The sequence below is a fragment of the Thermobia domestica genome, chromosome 17 (genome assembly GCF_964235325.1).
Source record: "Thermobia domestica chromosome 17, izTheDome1.hap1.1, whole genome shotgun sequence".
In the NCBI taxonomy this organism is placed as follows: Eukaryota; Metazoa; Arthropoda; class Insecta; order Zygentoma; family Lepismatidae; genus Thermobia; species Thermobia domestica.
The window spans coordinates 168239826-168262940 of record NC_137470.1 but is presented as its reverse complement, the minus strand read 5'-3'; positions in this window follow the sequence as shown (position 1 = coordinate 168262940).

The following is a 23115-nucleotide window of genomic DNA, read 5'->3' as shown; positions in this document are numbered from 1 at the left end:
CAAAAAAAAATCCAGCTTGAGAGACTTCTTTCGAAATACCTTCTCTGATAAGTGTGTTAAAAGCGTCCAAAACAATTCACAGTGTCTTTTGGAAAGTTATGTTGACCAATATCCTGATTACTTCCTCATACATGACTCAGTTTACTCTTTTCGATGACTTTCTCTAAATTCCTTTTAAGCGAAAGGTCAAATTTGCTTAACAAGAGAATAATATCCAAAACGTTTCCATGATTTGCAGCTGTGTCTTCTAGTCTATAGACTGCTTCATTTCGTTTCCTCTGTAAGTGCGTTCTCTTTCTCCAACGAGTTTAAGCACTTTGACGACTCGATTCATTACCTGTCTGTTCTTCTCAACCTGATACTGCCGTTGTTTTATCAGTCCATAAGGAAATAGTTTCTTAACACTATATTCTCTTTTGTTATATACGTAAGCATCCACGCTGGTCTACTGTATTTTAGGAAACTCGTGTTCTCTTACTCGCTGATAACCGTGTTTAGTGTTACGTTCATCACGCACAGAACCTTTAAGAATCATGTTTGTTCGATCTGCAGAATAAGCTGGGCACCACTGCACAAAACGCATTTTGAGCAGGACAATATGACAGCCAAACCCTCTTGCTGTTATCAGCTCGTTTATAAGCAAACTCAGGATTAAAGGGTGTTGTTTTGGTTGATGGGATGGAACTCAAAAACTTTAGGATATCATCCTCTTGTGTACGTATGAAAGAGATCGTTGCTCTGTTCCCTGTTGCATCACACTTTTCAATGTTGGTCCATTCACTACAACATTTTCTTTTAAACGATGCATCTTAGGGGTTATTCGTTGAGGGGGCGCACCCGGTAGCTCGGGGGCCTTATTTGCCTCTGACTTTGCGTAGCTCGCTCTTCAGTGAATAAGCGATACAATGCTTTATTGCATTGTTTACAGTAGTGTAGCTTGGCTCAGCTGTGCTATCGTTTGCTCAATGTGCGGCCGGCCTTATGGTATTTCCTTGATTTTTTTTTCTTTTTACTCTCTAAGGTTAAATTGCTGTCAGACCATATATTGACATTTTAGGTAATCAATAGATCGTAGAAACATACTTTCAAGCTGATAATGCACCAACACATACTGTATATTCAGCCCTGTTCATGCGTACTTTGAGGAACATCAAAATGAATTTCAACACTGATTAGAATAGTATTAATTTAGAATAGGTAACTTCAACGATTCAAATCTTCAACGATTTTGCATAGGGAGAATACAAGCAAGATAACCATACAAGAAAACAAAGTTATGTGCAGCGTACCCCACGGTGTGGATTTGATGTATTTTGGTACACAAAATCCAAATTTCGAAATTCCAATAAGATTGAACGTGTTAATTTAGTTTTATGGGCGAAAAACGTGTGTGCTGTCTTACGTACCAAAATACGCACCAAACTTCGCTGAAGTTTTTCACCCATAAAAAAAATGACGGTATATAGTCTTGGGGTTTCAAAAGTTGAATTGTGTGTACCTAAATACATCGAATCCTTACCATGGGGTCCACTGCGCAGAACTTTGTTTTCTTGTATGGCTGTCTTACGTATATTCTCCCTATGCAAAATCGCTAAAGCTTTCGCCCATAAAAAATTGAAACAATCGATTGTCTTGAGTTTCGAAATTTGTATTCTGTTTAACAAAATACATCGAATCCATACCCTCGTGGTGTCATGTGTACATAATTTATTATTATTATTATTATTATTATTATTATTATTATTATTATTATTATTATTATTATTATTATTATTATTATTATTATTACAAGAAAAGAAAGAGTGTGGATAAGGTGTAAAATCAATTCTTATGGATACAGCAATCATTTCTCTGTAAAAGAAAGAAGCACAGTTGTGTTAACAAAGTGTAGAAGTGATAGGTGATTTACGATTTTTTTAGGAGGCCAGATTCTATGGGCGACTCGTATGGTGTTGCGTAATGAAATACACATATATAATTCCATGTATCCGCCAATTCCCAGTTCTAGTTGTTCTACCCATTAGGAATATAAATAGCATTAAATTTCTTTACTGCAAAATAATTCCTGATAATAAAACAACCAGCACTGACAATTAACGTCCACACATCGAGTGAGCGCGATAGTTACCATAGAAGGGTTGTATAGGTTCGTATCAGTTTCAAATTACTGCAAATCCCAATTTCAAATAACAACTAACAAACTTTATTTTGAGAAATTTAGTAACAAATAACATGAACGAAAAGTGAAATGGAGTGTTGATATTTGAAGTTACGAAGACAGGAACCAGTGGATTTTGGCTGTAAGGAGACTGAAGCAAAAATCTAACCACTAAAATGCTCAGGAAGGAAAACAGGTTTGGAGACAAAAAAAAAAGTAAAGAATGAAAATGAATGAAACAGTTTCTGGTATGTATGGTAATTAGTCTTATTTGCATTAGTAACTTCCATTTCACTTTCCTTATTGTCTTGTTTGAAAAAAAAAAGAAAAAGAAAATAAATGAAAGAAATCTTGAATTCGGTCAACTTACGTAACCATTAAATACCTTGGTTGAGCTATATGAATAAAACCCCTTTTGGATTTTTGCTTTTAACTATAAATTAAGTTTCAGTAGCTAACCCTGGTCATTCGTATTGGGTAGAGAATTCCAATATCATTTAAAGTTTCAATAAGAAGTGCTTTATTGCGTTTAAAGTGGGGATTTTATATCTCAAGATTCGAGTGTCAAACAAAACTTAAAAAAAAGAAAGGTTAATGTGTGTTACTTTCTCATTAGAGGTTGTATTTGAGATTTGATTTAGTTCACTGCAAGACTTTCTTTATTACTTTTCGTTCATGTTATTTGTTACTAAATTTCTCAAAATAAAGTTTGTTAGTTGTTATTTGAAATTGGGATTTGCAGTAATTTGAAACTGATACGAACCTATACAACCCTTCTATGGTAACTATCGCGCTCACTCGATGTGTGGACGTTAATTGTCAGTGCTGGTTGTTTTATTATCAGGAATTATTTTGCAGTAAAGAAATTTAATGCTATTTATATTCCTAATGGGTAGAACAACTAGAACTGGGAATTGGCGGATACATGGAATTATATATGTGTATTTCATTACGCAACACCATACGAGTCGCCCATAGAATCTGGCCTCCTAAAAAAATCGTAAATCACCTATCACTTCTACACTTTGTTAACACAACTGTGCTTCTTTCTTTTACAGAGAAATGATTGCTGTATCCATAAGAATTGATTTTACACCTTATCCACACTCTTTCTTTTCTTGTAATAATAATAATAATAATAATAATAATAATAATAATAATAATAATAATAATAATAATAATAATAATAAATTATGTACACATGACACCACGAGGGTATGGATTCGATGTATTTTGTTAAACAGAATACAAATTTCGAAACTCAAGACAATCGATTGTTTCAATTTTTTATGGGCGAAAGCTTTAGCGATTTTGCATAGGGAGAATATACGTAAGACAGCCATACAAGAAAACAAAGTTCTGCGCAGTGGACCCCATGGTAAGGATTCGATGTATTTAGGTACACACAATTCAACTTTTGAAACCCCAAGACTATATACCGTGTCATTTTTTTTTATGGGTGAAAAACTTCAGCGAAGTTTGGTGCGTATTTTGGTACGTAAGACAGCACACACGTTTTTCGCCCATAAAACTAAATTAACACGTTCAATCTTATTGGAATTTCGAAATTTGGATTTTGTGTACCAAAATACATCAAATCCACACCGTGGGGTACGCTGCACATAACTTTGTTTTCTTGTATGGTTATCTTGCTTGTATTCTCCCTATGCAAAATCGTTGAAGATTTGAATCGTTGAAGTTACCTATTCTAAATTAATACTATTCTAATCAGTGTTGAAATTCATTTTGATGTTCCTCAAAGTACGCATGAACAGGGCTGAATATACAGTATGTGTTGGTGCATTATCAGCTTGAAAGTATGTTTCTACGATCTATTGATTACCTAAAATGTCAATATATGGTCTGACAGCAATTTAACCTTAGAGAGTAAAAAGAAAAAAAATCAAGGAAATACCATAAGGCCGGCCGCACATTGAGCAAACGATAGCACAGCTGAGCCAAGCTACACTACTGTAAACAATGCAATAAAGCATTGTATCGCTTATTCACTGAAGAGCGAGCTACGCAAAGTCAGAGGCAAATAAGGCCCCCGAGCTACCGGGTGCGCCCCCTCAACGAATAACCCCTAAGATGCATCGTATAAAAGAAAATGTTGTAGTGAATGGACCAACATTGAAAAGTGTGATGCAACAGGGAACAGAGCAACGATCTCTTTCATACGTACACAAGAGGATGATATCCTAAAGTTTTTGAGTTCCATCCCATCAACCAAAACAACACCCTTTAATCCTGAGTTTGCTTATAAACGAGCTGATAACAGCAAGAGGGTTTGGCTGTCATATTGTCCTGCTCAAAATGCGTTTTGTGCAGTGGTGCCCAGCTTATTCTGCAGATCGAACAAACATGATTCTTAAAGGTTCTGTGCGTGATGAACGTAACACTAAACACGGTTATCAGCGAGTAAGAGAACACGAGTTTCCTAAAATACAGTAGACCAGCGTGGATGCTTACGTATATAACAAAAGAGAATATAGTGTTAAGAAACTATTTCCTTATGGACTGATAAAACAACGGCAGTATCAGGTTGAGAAGAACAGACAGGTAATGAATCGAGTCGTCAAAGTGCTTAAACTCGTTGGAGAAAGAGAACGCACTTACAGAGGAAACGAAATGAAGCAGTCTATAGACTAGAAGACACAGCTGCAAATCATGGAAACGTTTTGGATATTATTCTCTTGTTAAGCAAATTTGACCTTTCGCTTAAAAGGAATTTAGAGAAAGTCATCGAAAAGAGTAAACTGAGTCATGTATGAGGAAGTAATCAGGATATTGGTCAACATAACTTTCCAAAAGACACTGTGAATTGTTTTGGACGCTTTTAACACACTTATCAGAGAAGATATTTCGAAAGAAGTCTCTCAAGCTGGATTTTTTTTTGTTCTACTACACACTACTCTACAGGCCACTGATCTGTTGTTTTACGGTATGTTGTTAAAACTTTGCCGTTTACTAGTGGAAATTCTGCAGAAGTTGAATCCTGATGTTGAGAAGTGTATTGGAAATTCAACCGATGTCGCAAGTAATGTGCAAGGACAATATTAGAATTTTTCAAAGCACCTATGATCAGTTACACGTGTCGTGTTGTGCTTATATGCCCAATCTTGTCATATGCGATCTGACAAAAAGTTGCATTGATTCTGTATCATTGCCTGTTGTATGCCGTATTTATGCGTGAGTATTATCTGCGAATGGACATTTGGAAGATCAAAGACGTCTTACAGTTATTGCGGAAATAAGATGGTGGAGAACCCTCTGCTTTGCTGAAAAACTTTGGTTATTTTTCGAACCTAGAAAGTACTTTGTATATAGAGTTGACTATAACAATAAATAAAATTGTTTCTACAGAAAATATCAAACCAGAGGCTAGGTGTAAAGCGAAAGGGTATATAAAAGATTTTCTCAATTTCAAAATAATTCTGAAAGCACAACTGTTCCTGAGAATATTTCAAGTGACGACCCCTCTGTCAAACTATATCCAAATACATGGCGCTGGTGTATTGTAGCCGTGTCGAATAGTGCAGGCAACTCTACTCTGTTCTAATTCAAAGGGCAGGGAGCTGATTTTAAATATGTTAAGAATGCAGCGTTAAGATTTTCAGGATGGGCCAATAACGAATTTGTAGAATCAGAACATGATTTCTTTGTTTCTACTGACCCGTCAGCAACTCACCTTCGGAGGAGGAAAACGATGTTTTCCTATGAATGTGCAGATGAAGCTACTTTTGATCCAATGATCAGGTACTGCATCGAAGCACATAACACAGTATTGAATACAGGAAATTCGATTATTTCTTCAAGATTCAAGAAGGAAGATACTTTATGGAATTTTTGGATCCTAGAAACTTCAACCAAGTAAAAAGAAAGCTTCCAGATACGGCTTTCAATTAAAAGTCTTCCTTTGGTCTTTTCAAGTAAGTGGGAATTCTTGAAAGTCTGCCTTGATGACAAGTAAAACCGACAAGAAACGACTGATTCTGTTGATGGCGCAAGTGATTTAGAATTAGAAAAAAATACATTTCTTCATAAGGAAGGCGAGCGCAGTATGTGTTGCAAAAATTGTCCAATGTGATTTCCAAATTTTGCAGAGTTGTAATTTGTAAAGTAAGACGTATCCAGGTTAGCTACTAGCACACAAATTTCTATTAACTTTGCCCGTAACTCAGGTAATATGTGAAAGATGTTCCTCAAAACTGAAATACATTAAAACTAGGTTAAGGGGTACCATGTCTTAGGAACATTTGTATAAATTTATGTTTTTGTCTATTGAAAAAGATTAGTTAAGGAAAGTTTCGAATGAAAAGGTGATAGATACAGTAGCATCAAAACGTAGTACACTAAAACATCTGCCAATTTTGTAACATACTATACGTACTCCTTGAATTTCATGTAGATCTAATACTCTGAGTAGTTCAGAATAATATGCTGATGAAAGAATATAAGGTTTTAATTGTTAATACTATTGATTTACTGTAGAATGGAAACTGTGCTACTTGATTTGTGACATTGAGATGCTAATGGCCCTTTTTGAAAAAAAGCCCCCACGTCCCCCTAGTGATGCCTATACACCCCTTGGCAAAGGCCTCTAGAACATTGTGGTTCAATCGGGCAGTCAACGCGCTTAGGGATCTACTTCTGCATTCTTTCCTGCCTTCCTCTGCCTTGGCTTTTCTGTTCTGTTTCTGGTCAATTTACGGTCAGCTTAAAGATGGTGCCCATACTTTTCTTACCAATAACAGTAGGAAGTAGATAGTCCAACGCCTCTTTGGCCGTCTACCGCACATAAACTCAATCTGTTGTTGGAAACATGTAGAAACATGACTCATCAAGCAATCTTGCTCTCTTCCAATCATCGGCGTTACTTATTTTATGTTATCGACATCATATTTTTTGAGCTTCACTATTAGCAGTTTCAAAATCACAACTCGACAGCAAGCATCGAGGCTATGCCTCTCTTGTGGGAATTGAAATTGGATAATTTTATTGTAATGATATGTGGTTAAAGGACCCGTTGATCTTTAATCGTCTTTTGGGAATTATTTGGATAGCATCGTCAGCCTGGCAGAATCGTACATCTCGGATCTTGAGCTTAACGCCTGGATGGAGAACAGCAACTGTCATTCGTTCTTGACGCCATTTACAACCATCAACGTTGTCACATCAATGAAATAAATTCATTTCCTGTTCAGTATTTGCTGCCTACAAGGAAATGCTTCCCAAAAGATGATTAAAGATCGACGGGTCCTTTAACTATGTTCTAAATCCTGATTGAGTTTAGCCGTTAGTTAGGCCGTTTTTCTCTACAGTACTTTCGAGAAATCATCTTTAGTATTCAGTAATCGTTCTGAGCCAGGAGTTATTTTCATCGACTATTCCTCTTTTCTAATGATGTGTTCCCATAACTTTTGTATGTCATCGTCACTGTCATAAGAGGATATTTTTTTAACGTTTCTGGCCTGGCATTGAAATATCGTACCGCTGTTAATAAGCCTTCCACAGCATATGCTGCCAATTATAAAAGTCATAACATCACTTTCAACTTTCAACTATCAACACTGTAAAGATGTATCAGTTCCTTAGAGGTACTCATATGAATCAGCTGCAGTGCGATCAGCTAGCATATACTACATGACAATTCTCCAATCCATAGGATTGTTGTTGCAAATGTTGTCGTGCTGCATCTGGGTTGTAAGACTGATGCTCAATCTTCTCAATGGCACAGTTTTTGATTGCATCCCTGCCACTAACAGCCATGTGCACTGAAGCATTGTCACTGTAGTACTTTTGTCAGCATCTCTGGGCCGAAGTGGCTTAGTGGTAGAGTGTTCCTCTCTGGTGCATGGGGTCCCTGGTTCGATCCCACCTCGAGCCAAGTTAACTTTGTGGTGGACAAACACCGTGTTCGTAGGTTTCTTTGGGGTTTTCCTGTTTCCTCCCACTTTCTTCATTCCATCATTTCATTCATTCTTCATCATCCCCGTCTCCTTTAGCCTACCCGGCATTAATTTCATTTCACTTAACATCTATGATAATTAGAATTGCCATTTTACCAGACTTAACTCAGTTGGTGTTATAACGTAACTTTATTTATATTAAGTAAACAATTATTTTGTACAAAAAAGCCCATTCATGTTAATGTGTTACTTTTATGAATAAGGTAAAACTGAATAACTTTTTTTTTATTATTTTCTGTAATTCAATTCAATTTAAACTACATTAAGGAAATTCAAAACTACAGCTAACAACGTAATGCTTTCTACTAAGCGCATACATTGTCCATAAAATTTGGAACAAATGAATTCAGGAGGATTATTCTCAATTTTAACCAAATAACAATTTTCAAATAGATCCATTGGTAATGGAGTTATTACTTGAAAAGATGTATGGTTGAAATACATTTTTTTGTCTCTTTTGAGAATTATTATCTGATTTAAGAGACTAGCACATCGCATTATAGAAGATTAGTTTCAACGACATCACCATACCGAATGGCGCGAAGTAACGGGAAATTATGATAAGCGTATAGTGCTACCATAAATAAACCAAACTTTATAAATGTATAGCTTTTAAAATTATAAATGTATACCCTTTTTACTATGTAACGTAAAAATCTTTTCGTGAAGATTACGTGCTGTAGGTGACCATCTCCTCTGCAAATGTATTCCTACATTCATTAAAGTAGGTTCTCCATCGAAACATTTCAACGGAGCTTAAGCTAAAAGGTGGAGTGGTAAATTTTGCAATATTCTGGTACACAATATACCTGTATTATTACAGTGTAATGAAAGTGGGTTAACATTCAGACGATAACCCCTCGTGTTGCACTGTCTGCAGCCACTTTCTTAGCAGTTCCCCGATTCCATGTCTTGCCCTTGTCAGTTACTGTTGTTTCCACCTGCTGCTGCTTCGTGACACATCGTACTTTCAAGAAGCGCACCACGGACCAAAACAGGAATTAATCTAAAGGGACAAGGTGAGAACTATATTACTTCGATGTCATCAAGTACCTACATTTTCCCTTGCGTTTCTAGAGCCGAATGTGGTTTTGTGTTATCCTATGGCAGCAGGGAACGTTTTTGGTTAACAAATATGGGGTGTTTTGGGCGTAGTTCAGCATACGTCCGCTCCAACTGTTCAGAATAAAGGTAGAAATTGATGGTGCAACCGTTAGGAACAACCTTGAACTGAATTACACTCTTGTAGTTCCACCACACACACACACACACACACACAGAGAGAGAGAGAGAGAGAGAGAGAGAGAGAGAGAGAGAGAGAGGACTTTATGCTCGGAAGGACTTTGACGACAGATTCTGGAAGTAGGTCCTTGCTCAACCCTGTTTTTGCATACTTCAATTTTGAAAGAAAAATCACCCAGTTTTCGTCACACGTGACGATCCGTTTCAGGAAGTGCACATTACGCGGATTTTGCACAGTTCCAGGCACGCATATACTCTCCTCTGAGCCTGAGCTGAGATCAACTAAGGTGGTGCAATGCGATAGCTTCTGATGGTTCTCCCGAGATCGTGGTGGTGACAGTGCAGTATACTGAGACCAGCATAGTTAGTTTGGACAATCAGAGTTAGTTTGACAACCTTCGCATATTTCTGAATGGATTTTCTTCAATGATGTGTCGTATGACCTAAGAGCCTCTTACACTGTGTTCGGCCGAACCTTGACTGATCTTCGATATGTTTACAACATGCACGAAATTTATAGAACCAGAGAGTTACTGTGCTGTGGTATACTGAACCTTATTCCTTTATATGATAAATGTTTTGTGTTGCTACGTGCATTAGACGTTTTTGAGCACTCATCGTCACTGCAACTAAAAAGTGACGATACTGACGGAATATCGGCCTCCACGTTAGACACTTAGCTTTCTACACTACCTCTCGGGCAAGTTTGACCTTGCATTTACTACCAACCACGGCGTATACACGTACCTGTACTTTGGGTTGTAGAAATATAGCAAGCCTTATCATGCATCCTTGTAATATTTTCACGAATATTGGCATTCAATTCATTATTATACAGGGTGGCCCAAAAGTAAGTATAAAGTCAAATACGACCGGCTCATGACATTTTATATAACTTTCTTATTGTTATCCATACAAGCAGTGACTTACAGTTTCTTTATTATTTGCTTTTAATCTCTTTTCACTCATATCTGAAGCTTGAGGCAAATAAACTAATTATCTCAATAAACTAAAATGTCATATTTTGTAGGACTGTATACCTATCTTTGGGCCCCCCTGCAGAGATAACGGCATGAAGACTATTTTCCAGAAATTTCTATAAAGGAAATTACAAAGATCTCGAGATTTCCCTGTGAAGTAGCATATTGCTCTGCAGAGTGATGTGGACTCCGCAAGGAAGAGGTCTTGACAGCTTCAACAGTTTCTGTTCTTTGGACAGTTTTCCTCCATCCTGGATGCATTTTGCTAAGTGATGAACCTGTTGTTTCAAAAATGTCAGTCCTGCCCCTAACTACGTGGACTGATGCGAAAATCGACAGCAACCTTGAATGTCTCGCCTTGCAGCTTTTAAGTAGTAAGCATTTTTACTGTAATTGCGAGTTGTTTACTTGACCATTCATGAATGTCTACTAAACGACATTTGTTTAAACAAAATAAAATTATTACAATCTTGAGAACGTAAACAAAATGTAACTGATATTCACGGATCAAATCTCTCGCTAATCCCTACCACCTGTTACAAGAAAATACTTTCCTGAAATGTTTTGACGTACTTTAATCTACTGAAAATAAAATACAATTGCTCACAAAGAATCCTAAGTAGATATTGGGGTTTCCTACTTGGAATTGAATTTATTTGTACAGTAGAACCCCTCTCGTTCGCCCTCGGCTGGTCCGCTGGTCAGCTGTTCCGGTTGATCCGACCGTACTCGAGCCAATCTTGTCCCGACTCGTCGGTGACTCGCGAGGCCCATTGTCGTTTACTGTGGTCCCAGCATTGTTGTTTGGTTGCTGTTATCGCATATTCGCTTTAGTGCTCCGTTATCTCTTGTATCGTTTCTTTCGTTGTGCGTGTTTCCTGTACTGTACTGTGCAGTTTTCAGTGCTTACTGTTTGTTTTTTTTTACTCTAGAATCATTTTTGAGTTCAAAGATCCTTTATTTTACTGTAAATCCGGAGTTTTCTGTATTTTCTGATTATCCGATCTTTTATGTGTTCCGACCGAACCCCAGTTCCGAAGGTGACGAATTAGAAGGGTTCTACTATACCTAAAATTTCACTAATATATAAATCAGGTTTGGAAAGAAAAAATTACGAACCAGGTTTGAGAAAATCAACAGTGAAAATTATGCACTATTTCTTAAATGGGAGCTGCTGGGTCTTTGGTTTCTGCACCCTCGTCTGATGCCAGTTTAACGAATTTGTTATTGTAGCCAACATAATCGTAATTATTTCATTTTCAAACAATTTCTATTTAACATCTTAATGTAAGGACATATTTATTTACTAAATCAACACAAGGATAGCATCTTTCACTCAAAGAGTGATTTTTAGTTGTGGTGATGATGCCTTGGAAATTACTTCAATTCCAAATGTGACAGAAGCTATTGTCAGACCAATTAATAAAACATAAAATCCAGCTTGTAGCTGGTATAATGTTATGGTCATTATTGTGCCACACTCTCGATCACAAGGCTCATTAGATTTTGCGTGAGATAGTACCTTCTGGTACCACCTGGCAGTCAATCCAGCTTCGTGCATTTTCATAATGTGTTCATTAAACTTGGATGCAAACGGGAATCCTGGAGTTAACCCAATACCAGTCAGTTGTGAGCCAAGATTTTCCTTCACTAAGTGAAAGGGTATTGTACACTTCAAACACCTGTGATGTTTCACTGCATAATATTGAACAACAGTTTCCGGACCAATCGATGCTACAGGATCACCTCTAACTTGATTTGCTATAATTTCATCATAATTCCCATCTAATTCAAATCTCTTGTATAAGGAATACAGCAAAGGATTAGACTCATCTTCTATCAAGGTTCGGTAATATCTGAGTCCCTTAACCGGCATATCTGAATCAGCAACTTGTTTTATGGTATCCATATCTGGATAATGTCTTGGTACTGTTAAGATACTTACTATGCCACCTTGATATATAGAACCAATAATCAGGCTGAAATAGACCCATGAAAAGTATACTATTCTTCTGGCGCTGGTATGTGGTTTTGCAATGGATACCTGAAGAATTACACTGTATGCAAGCAGTACTGCCTGTGAAGTGGTGGGTGATCCAATTGTATGTTCTAATTTATCCAAAATTCGCATTACGCAAACGTAAATTATGAGCATTACAACTATGGAATACCATGCCTCTGCATTGTAGAGCAGTAGCAAACAAAGCCATGGTGGGATTAACTTCCCTTTTGGCACTAAAATTGATGCTGGATCAACGATAGTGTAATAAGTGTACTCTATTGCCTGATACCTACTGAATAGTATACCTAATGAACTGTATGCTAGTTCTGCCTTTCTTCGAACAAGATCTCCCACCATATACAGCCAAGTTCCGTTTTCACTCTTATGTCCATATTGAAAATAATCATTTAGAATAACAATTTGATATGTGTAATTTAATTTAGCACTTAAACATTCAAGAATATCCACCATGAACCCTTCTTTAAGATGAGTACCATTTTCCGTTTTCCATGAGGTATATAAAGGTGGAAGCTTTGCCAAAAGTGTTGTTACTTTCATAGTGTAGCCATGAAGGTTAGAGAGTTTGTTACGAGAATATGCTCTATTGAACACTTCCTTTACTTTCTTCATACCTGAAAAAGTAAAGTTGAAGTTTACAATCTGTGTATATGTAATATTTAGGAAAGGATTATGTGAATGCAGAGAAACTGAATCGAATTCAATATCATGCTCTCTGGAACTTATACACAAAATTGCCACTTTGATTACTTTGGCTTCCCAGAGCCTTCTAAAAATGGAAACCACATCTGCTTTACAATCATGATTAGAAGTTGTAAAAATAACGAAGTAGTTGGCTCTATTATTCCAATAAAAATTATTTTCATGTTGCACAATAAGTTCATTAGCAGTTTGTTGATCATCCATGAAAATAATAATAACATCTGTGTCTCTTGGGATAACGTGTGGAACGTGCGGAAGAATTTCAGCAATGTGTTCCAAGTTTTCAGAATGTACTACTAAAAGAGGGAAGTGGGTTTCTAAAGTAGATAAGAATGAGGTGTACTTTTTCAATGCATTTGTAACTATTACTGATAGGACTTTTGCATCAGGGAATTCTTGCAGACACCAAAAACTTACTAAGCGTGATAATAGATTACATCTGCTGTGATCTGTTGTGTATCCTGCATAATTAGATACATCACTGTGCGATATTCGTCCAAGAGTAAGACTTGTTACTTGAGCAAACATAATCATGAAGATAAGCTTGTTCATCCTTTTCCTTAAGATTTCGTTACTGATTTGTTACTTTGTTTCCTGGAAAGAGAGAAAATGAATATTACTTATTGAAATAACAATCTTTTAAAAGAGTGAAATGAAATTATATTCGGAAGAGTGGCAAACACAGTAGGTTCAATGGAAAAAGAAAGGAAGCAAAAAAAGTATAATGAATAAACAATACTTGATATATTTATAAGAGGGACAGGACATGAATACTGATGCATTTTCTCCAACAAGAACATAACCATAAAATTGCTATTGCTTGGTGCTGAAATTGAAATATTCATAAACACTATTTAAGGAGCCTTGCTTTTGTGTTTCTAGTGAGTTCTAAGCTTAAAATATGTAAAACAGTAATTATGCCTATTGTGCTGTATGGTTGCGACATGGGCGCTTACTCTAAGAGAAGAACGCAGAGTGAAAGTATTTGAAAACAAAATCCTGAAACGAATGTTTGGACCTAAGAGGAACGGGAATGGAAAATGGTGGGAACTTCATAACGAGGAACTACACAATTTATACCGTTTACCAAACATTGTTAGGGTCATCAAGTCTAGGAGGTCCAGGTGAGCCGGTCATGTAGCCAGAATGGAAAAACGAAGGAACTTTCCCAAAGTTTTAACTGGAAAGCCAATCGGAAAGCGTCCATTAGGAAGATCTAGGTGCAGATGGGAGGATAATATTAAGATGGATCTCGCAGAAATAGAAGTACAAAGTAGAAACTGGATCCAGTTTGCTAAGAACAAAACTCAGTGGAGAGCGTCTATAAATGTGGCATTGAACCTCTGGGTTCCATAAGCCATAGATTTAGTTAGAGAGCTTCTGGAAGGGAACGAAAATTTATCAGGTAATGTTTACGATTTACTACAGAAAAAAATCCTAAAACGAAAAAAATATAGTTAAGTTTTTGTCTCCAAGAACAGCTCTTTCAAAGGTTGAGAGCAGACCATAAATATAACGAGACAACCGAAACTATTAACCTTCCATTGTAAGGTGAAGGCAAAATTATTATTATTATTTCGTTTTCCACTTAATCAGTACTTCGAAATCTTGAGATTTTACTATTAAATGTAAAATTTTGATGCCAAGCCGAACAGTTTAGCAGATAACCTTACTGTAGAGACACCTCTATATTCTTGATCTGACTTATCACTATGGTGTTGAATAAGAATTCAAAAAAACCAAGATGTTGTAGGGATTAAGAGCTCAAATGGTTGCATTATTTATCACAAAAATGTGCTTAAATAGTCTCATATGAACTCATAAAAAACGTGCTTAAACTATCTGTAAAGGAACAAGGTTAGTACCTAAATAACAAAATCACCTACAATAATGGGAGGAACCCCACAATTTCTGTGATTTCTGGTCGAAAAAAATATGACACGTGGTTTTCATAAGCCTTTTCTGAAACTAACATAACACCATTCATGTAGTTCTGCAGAGACCAAATCAAAATCTAGTCCAATGATGCCAAATTCTGACTACAAGGCGAATGTATTGACAGATTATAAATTCTAACGACTTTTCAATGAACTTAAACTGTTCGTTACAGCATTCTCTATGGCTGGCTGGCTGTTATTTACGATTTTTTTTTAATTTTGAGCCCTCCATTCGATAGAACATCAAAAAATATCTGACAAGTAAACCTTACGTTTGGGTGAATCGAGTTGCTGACTGAGACACATATGAGGAAGTAGTACTAAATGTGGTCAGTGTTTCAATGAAGTTGTAGGTGCGAAGCTCCAGGGGTTTAGGAGATACAGCTACCAGAACATCACATGGAAGTACAGAATAGTCTTCATACACTTGGAGGTAAAAGCTCTGTAAGACCTCTTGTAACAACAAAAGGTGAATAACAAATATATGGGTACATATTAGGACTAGGGGGAAGTCATATAGTAAAGGTATATCTGACGGCGGCCATCTTGAAATCCGCCATTTTTAATTAAGGTTATGTTTTTAAAATAGGAATAGGGTCATGTGATACATTATTTAAGGCGCAAATTTAATCAGAAGAACAATGGTGACGTTAATTTTGATTTACGCGCAATTGGTAAAAAGTTACAGGGAAATTAAATATTGTTGCAGCATATGTATGTCCTTTACCTCACCTTGTAAATTTTGTGTTAATGATAATAATTAAATAAAAATCAGGTGGATAAATATTAGGTCTATGGTAAGAGTTGCCTTGATGGCGGCCATGTTCAAATTCGCCATTTTGAATCAGACAAAAGTTTTAAACAAAACGCATAACAGTGACACCTTATTAATAGCAAATTTTACCATAAATCCAACGTATAACCATTTCTGCTTTTTCATTAACCAGCACAAAATTAAATGGATCGCTTCTTACGATTACTGCTTTGACGGAATTGTTAACAACAAATGTGTCAAGTTTAACTCGATTGCCTTTGTCAGGTGTGCTCACTGTGAGCAGAGCATTTGTCCAAGTCACGCACTCCTTTCTGAACTACATATTGATTGTACTAATTGAGGACTTTTCTGGAAGAAAGACCCAAGTTCAATTATGACTCAATTCCACTTTGGTCATTTTTCCTTAAATTAGCAACTTGTTTATGCGATAACAAATGCTGGTTAATGATTAAGCAAAAATGGTTATACGTTGGATTTATGGTAAAATTTGCTATTGATAAGGTGTCAATGTCATGCGTTTTGTTTAAAACTTTTGTCTGATTCAAAATGGCGGATTTGAACATGGCCGCCGTCAAGGTAACTCTTACCATAGACCTAATATTTATCCACCTGCTTTTTATTTAATTATTATCATTAACACAAAATTTGCAAGGTGGGGTAAAGGACATATATATGCTGCAATAATATTTTATTTCCCTGTAACTTTTTACCAATCGCGCGTAAATCAAAATTAACGTCACCATTGTTCTTCTGATTAAATTTCCGCCTTAAATCATGTATCACATGACCCTATTCCTATTTTTAAAACTTAACTTTAATTCAAAATGGCAGATTTCAAGATGGCCGCCGTCAGATATACCCTTACTATATGACTTCCCCCTAGTCCTAATATGTACCCATATATTTGTTATTCACCTTTTGTTGTTACAAGAGGTCTTACAGAGCTTTTACCTCCAAGTGTATGAAGACTATTCTGTACTTCCATGTGATGTTCTGGTAGCTGTATCTCCTAAGCCCCTAGAGCTTCGCACCTACAACTTCACTGAAATACTGACCACATTTAGTACTATTTCCTCATATGTGTCTCAGTCAGCAACTCGATTCACCCAAACGTAAGGTTTACTTGTGAGAAAGTGAAGGAATTTTACGCGTCACTCTTACCGTTCCCGAGATATTGGCCAAAAAATGTCCGATTTCCGGAGATATAAGGAGCCATGTCTCGGGAACCATAAGTTATTTAGAGGTGATATTGGTGTTGGTCAATACTTTTCTGTGGACCATTTTGGATCGTTACTTTTGAATTGATATGTGCACTCGTGCTAATTGTGGACAGTAGAGGTCCAAGTGATCGTGCTATCCAGTAGCAGAAGCTTGTGATGCATCGTGCCTTTCTAGTCTTACCAAACTCACACCATAACCTTCCTGGAGTTCATTGTGGGCATTGATACAGGATGTGATTCTTCCCGTCACTTTAATCACGATGTTTTATCTTTTTTTGCAAACTATTATCGTAGGTTTTCATCACTCGCCGCATAAATGTCTCCAATTCGTTTCATTTCAAGAGAAATTCGACCGAGTAAGTGTTTTTGATTCAGTCCATGTGACACCTAAGCGTCGAGTTTCTTTCCGTGCCTAGATTTCTACAAATCATATAACAGTCTTTGGTGAAGATGATTAGGTCGTTGGCAATGTTCATGCTGATATTGCTAGACTTTTGTCAGCATATGTCACCCACTACAAGGATCATATTGGACATCGAAATTTCCAGAACAAACGCGACTGAACCAACTTTTGACTGTTGCTTTTAATAATGTGTCTTGCCTAAAAGCAGCACGTACATCTTCATGAGCGTGTGCAGCATTTCCAACCTTATCACAATAAAATTATAAAATGTAGCAGAGTTTTGCGAGAAGTTCAATCATTCTCAAGATACATTTGTTTATAAGAATTACAATGTTCTTTTTATATCTACAAGTTTCAACAATCAGTTCGCAGAAGATATTAAGCCTAAACCGCTGCGAGTCTTATGCATTGAAATTTTGGACACAAACGCCATCTAGTGAGGAAAAGGCTTAATAATTTTCAAAGGACAGATTTTTATGGATCTTTAGAAGAGGAATGGATGCTGTTGATTTGAATAGTGTCATGGAAATTTCTTTAAGATCTAAGAAATTGCATTACTATGCCCATATATTGGTTGTTCGACGTTTTCTTAAATTTAAAAGTATCTACTGAAATATGCGCTTACCATTGATACCTTCGATACCTGAGTTAGCAATGCTGATTTCTGATAGTAAGAAGTATTGGTAAGAAAGAACTTCTACTATTGTTTAACAAAGGCGTGTTTTACCTCCACGCCTTAGCAAAAATAGATTCTGGAAAACGAGAGACCCCTAAGACGGTAGTCTCTCAGGAAAAGTCAGGGAATAACTCAACTTAATTTTACAATCTTTTTAGCTGAAGCCATGCTAACCCCTTACAAGGGTCACGCCCTTTTCTCGGGAAGAGAAGGAATAGTAATATGGGAAAGAGACAGCAGGGATGGTCTAAGTGATTTAATGATTTATATAAACTTTATTGATCATAAATTATATAGCATTGAAGCACCATAGCAGACATTATGGCCTTGAACCATAATCATTAGGATTGGTGATGAGATGGAAATGAGGGTGAGGTGCACTGAACGCCACAACACAGTAAATGGAAGAGTTAGAAGAATGCATGTTATAATCCTGGAGCTGCTCAGGATCATGATGAGAGACACAAAGAGCCCTGTTAGAAGAGATGGATCACTGTGTGTATGATGGGAAGATGGATTGCGAATCTGAATGAATGGCAAAGGCTTATGCTATGTCTTCATCAGGATGATTTGGTGGGAGTGAATAACGGTATAAAGTAAAGGGGAGGGAGAGTGGCGGGTGGTGGACAGGATGTTTTGGAGCATAATCGATATCACTGTGTAGAATATCAAGGAAAAGGGGATGTTCCTGAGCAATTCTATTGGTGATGTAGGAAAGTCGAAGTTTTCCGATGTGGCAAAGGATGTGAGGAAAGAAGATTCGATCATACAGATCTTGTGTAAGGCTGGGTAGCTCAATACGATATGCAATACGCAGGGCGTGTTGTTCTAGGATCTTGAACTTGTATAACGTTGGATGTGCAGCGACCCAAGCTGTAAACCCATAGGTGAGGAAGGGTCGTAGAAACACCTTATATGTTGTGAGAATGGTATTTGATTGTAGGTCCCAGGTTGTGCCAGTGAGTCGGCGAAGAAGATTCAGTCTATTGTAGGCTTTAGTGATAATCTGAGCTAAGTGAGGTGAGTATCGAATGTAACACTTAAGTACTTAACGTGTTTGGTAGGTTTGATGGGAGTATCAAGAACAGAAAGGGTCAGATGTGTTGGGTTTCAATGGATGCGGGACCGTCTCTTAGGGACAAGGAAAACTATTCCTTGAGTCTTCTCAGAATTAGGCGTAATCGCCATTTCGAGCACCAAATAACAAATATATCGATGGCAGATTGGAGTGCTGTGTTCAATTGATGGATCGTTTTGCCGAGAGCAAGAAAGTTTGTGTCGTCTGCAAACTGAAAGCTATGTACATTTGGAGGAAGTGGAGGAAGATCGACAAAGAAGAGCAGATACAGAAGTGGAGATAATGCTGAGCCCGGCAGAACGCCGGAATGAATAAAGACAGGATGTGATAAGGAGTTGTTTATGGATGTAATGCGACATGATACAAAGTTGAAAATGAATTGGATGTAGCACATTGGTAGTTTACAGGACATAAGCTTAAAAGAGCAAGATGCCATTCCTTATCGAAAGCTTTCTAAAGGTTGAATAGAAGTAAGCATGAAGGGTGTGAGCGGTTGAAGTGATTCATAATGAGATTGGTGATTCAGCTAGTATAAAATAATCCACGAACGTGTTCCATGGTGTTGCCTTATGTCTTCCCAAATTGTTAAGCAGGGTAATACTGCATAATAAAGAAGTGTATTTTTTCTTCTCTTCCTTTTCCAATGTGTTTTTCTTATCGGTGTGAAGTTTCTACGAGTCTCATGGAACAATTTTTGGGGAATTTGCACGTGAAAAACATCACAGAAATTATTCAATGAATTGCTCTTCAATATCTATTTCTCCACTAGAAAGCTTTCTGAAAAATGTATTCAGTGGAGGCCATTCCGTAGCCGCCTTCGCAAAATTATATGTACAGCAACGTAAGGGAACGTAACGCAACGCAAAGTCATTACATTACAAGTGCTATGATTATTATTGCAAATAAAATTGCAACTTTTGCGTTGCGTTGACGTAAACCGTTACGGAGTGCGCCCTATTATTTGGAACTAGGATTTTTTTTTAAGTAATACTTGCCTAAGCTTGCCAAATACAATTTTAGCAACACCATGAGTCTCTGAAGGTAACGTTTCTGAATTTTTGTTCTATCAGAGAAAGTGAATGTTGTTAGAAATTATTTCGAGATTCCGACTATTTTATAAAATCGATTAGTTTTTAGAAGTGGCTGTGAAAGTAATGCGCATAAGTATATAGACAACAGGAGGGTCCTGGCTTTCTGGACCTCTGAAATTCAGACTTTTCTGTAAATTTAGTCTAATTTGGGGGATGATTTTACAAATTTTAACATAATTTATCCTCATATTTAATTTGGACCCTGGAAAATCATTGGAACCCCCGAAATAAATTCCTGCACACGTCCCTGAGTGTGAGGACACATCATAATAACGTCTATCATCTTCAATTTTACGCAATTGTTTTAAATGATTGATTAATTGTTATTGAGTTTAGCGTCCCATTCAGCAGCGAGGCTATATGAGATTTGGACCTACTTCTTAACCTAAGATCAGAACCGTATGAGCTTCCAATATAAATTGAACCCGGGCCTGCCATGCCAAGGCCGAGTTCGCTAACCACTTAGCCACGAGGGAGCTCAATTGTCTTAAATGGAAACCATAGCGTGTGATATGTCATTTTAATAGCATGCTCGTAGAAATTGAATGGTACTGTAACTTTTGCTCTAGCTACAACCCTTACAAAGTTATGACTTTTTTTGTATCTACAACAAAAGAAATTAGTCATAAGGCAAGGACCACTCACTGTTACCAGACCTATTCAATGTGCTCTCCATTTCTGTCGGTTGTCAGATGCATCTGAATTCCCAGTCACGCGTAACCTTGTGCAAAGTGTCGGTTGTAATGTTGCAACATGCGATCACAATTCGTTCACTGAGATGCTAAACTTCCTTAATCATCAGTGCATACATATCAGACTTCACATCGCTCCACAAAAGTAGTCCAGTGGAGGCAGGTCAGGGGAAGGAGATGGCCATTCCACTGCACCTCACCGACCAATCTACTTGTTAGGAGACCGCTGATCGAGTTACTTACGAGCACAGGTGCAATAATGGGGAGTGTGCCCTCGTGCAGAAAGGTTTAGGAAATATTCTATCCTCCGACAACAATGTTGGCAAGATGTAATTTTCTAACATGCACATATAACCTATCAACGACATGATCCGATTGATGAAGAATGGACCCCCCACACCACATACCTCACCATCACTTTCAGAGGAACGCCTGCAAGTGCGTCAAACCAATTTCGGTTAGTTTCAGACCAATAGCGCACGATCTGTTTGTTTATGTTACTCGACACGTAAAAGTTTGCACCATCAGTAAATAATACGAGTACATTAAGGTGAATCTATGGTTTCGTCGTAGATTCTCAGTGGTCCACCGAACAAATTCTAAACGATGATCTGGGTGATCATCTGAAACCACACGTTTTCAATGTTAAGATTAAGACTGTGGAGTCTCGGTGTAAAGAGTGTTTCAAACATATCAACATAATGAGAGGATTTTTCTGTTGTTGCATACCATACTCACGTTCAAAAAAGGGCCAATGGCACAATGACATGATATAGAACACCGTACTGTAACCTTGGCGCTATGTAATGGACGCTATTAAAGCTCATAAGGATTTTCCTGTGCCCAATAAAGGAAATTCTGTTTGTTAACGTATCCATTAAGGTGGAAGTGGGCTTTGTCTGACATGCATGTGTTGTTACGGAAATTGCGTCCTCGTTGATTTTAGCCAACACCCGTTCAATAAACTCCCTACGCGACACAGGGTCTCGTTGACATAATTTTTGCACAATCTGTAACTTTTAGGAGTTGTTTTTTTTAATTTTAAATCGTGCAGCATTCTTTGTACGCTTCATTTCCATTCTCTAGCGTAGATGCATGTTGTAAAACCGAGCCGCGAGGGCTCCTCTTCATGGAAACTCGAACAGTTGCAATATTGTCTGGTATGCGTACCGTTCGAACGCGACCTGGAGGCTTGTTTTTGAAAGCTGAACCAGTTTCTGCATAATTACGCACACACTTTGTAACCGCATGAGCAGATTGGACACGTCAATGACGTCCTAGCTGGTAATGTTGTCGGAATATCCTTTACGCAGCAGTCACACTATCCCCGTGCTCGTAAAACGCTCTCACAGCAATAGCACGTTCCGGATCACTCTAAGTCCCTCTTCATATTCAGCCACTGCAGTGGCGCAACTCGGTGGAGCAACTGCTTGTGAAGCATTGCTTTAAATTGCTGCCTTCGTTTGCTTCCACTGCAGTTGCTTCCACTAAAACGGTTGCCGCCACCGACCGCTCTCGCGCAACTGTCTCGAGCAACTCTCAGTGTCCGTCACTCGAGGAAAAGCATTGCTTTAAATTGTAGCCTTCGTACGAGGACACTGCAGTGGCGGTCACCGCACAAGGTTGCCAGTGTATCTCGATGCCAATGTATGTATATGTTGTTAAAAAAAAAGGAAGAAAGAAAAGAAGAAAAGGTACTGATCAGACGAAACATGCACACTTGATCTTTCCGTGCCTGCCCTAGTCGCGGGTTTACTACCCCTCCCCGATGGGGGAAATTTTTAACACAATAGAAAATAATAATGAAAAACTTATTTTATGCATACCTTTATTTCGTTTTAGTATAAATTTTAATGAATTTTCATTTTACATATGTTGTGAAGAAAGACTTTAATTACTATAAATTCACGATCTTTTCTTGTTTGAAATAGATACAGAGAATGATGAGTTTTAAAATATGCGTTGGCGCAATAATGAAATAAATCCGTTTTGAATTTTCGCCCGTAATAGTTTGAATATTCCAACACTAAGAATTTCATTAAAGGAAATAAAATAATCGGATTGCAAGGGCACCCATCAGGAGGGGCAAGGTGGGGCGATCGCCCCCATAGAGGAAATTGTACTTCAGAATATCGAAAATCCAATAGAATTTTTACATTAGTTACAGCA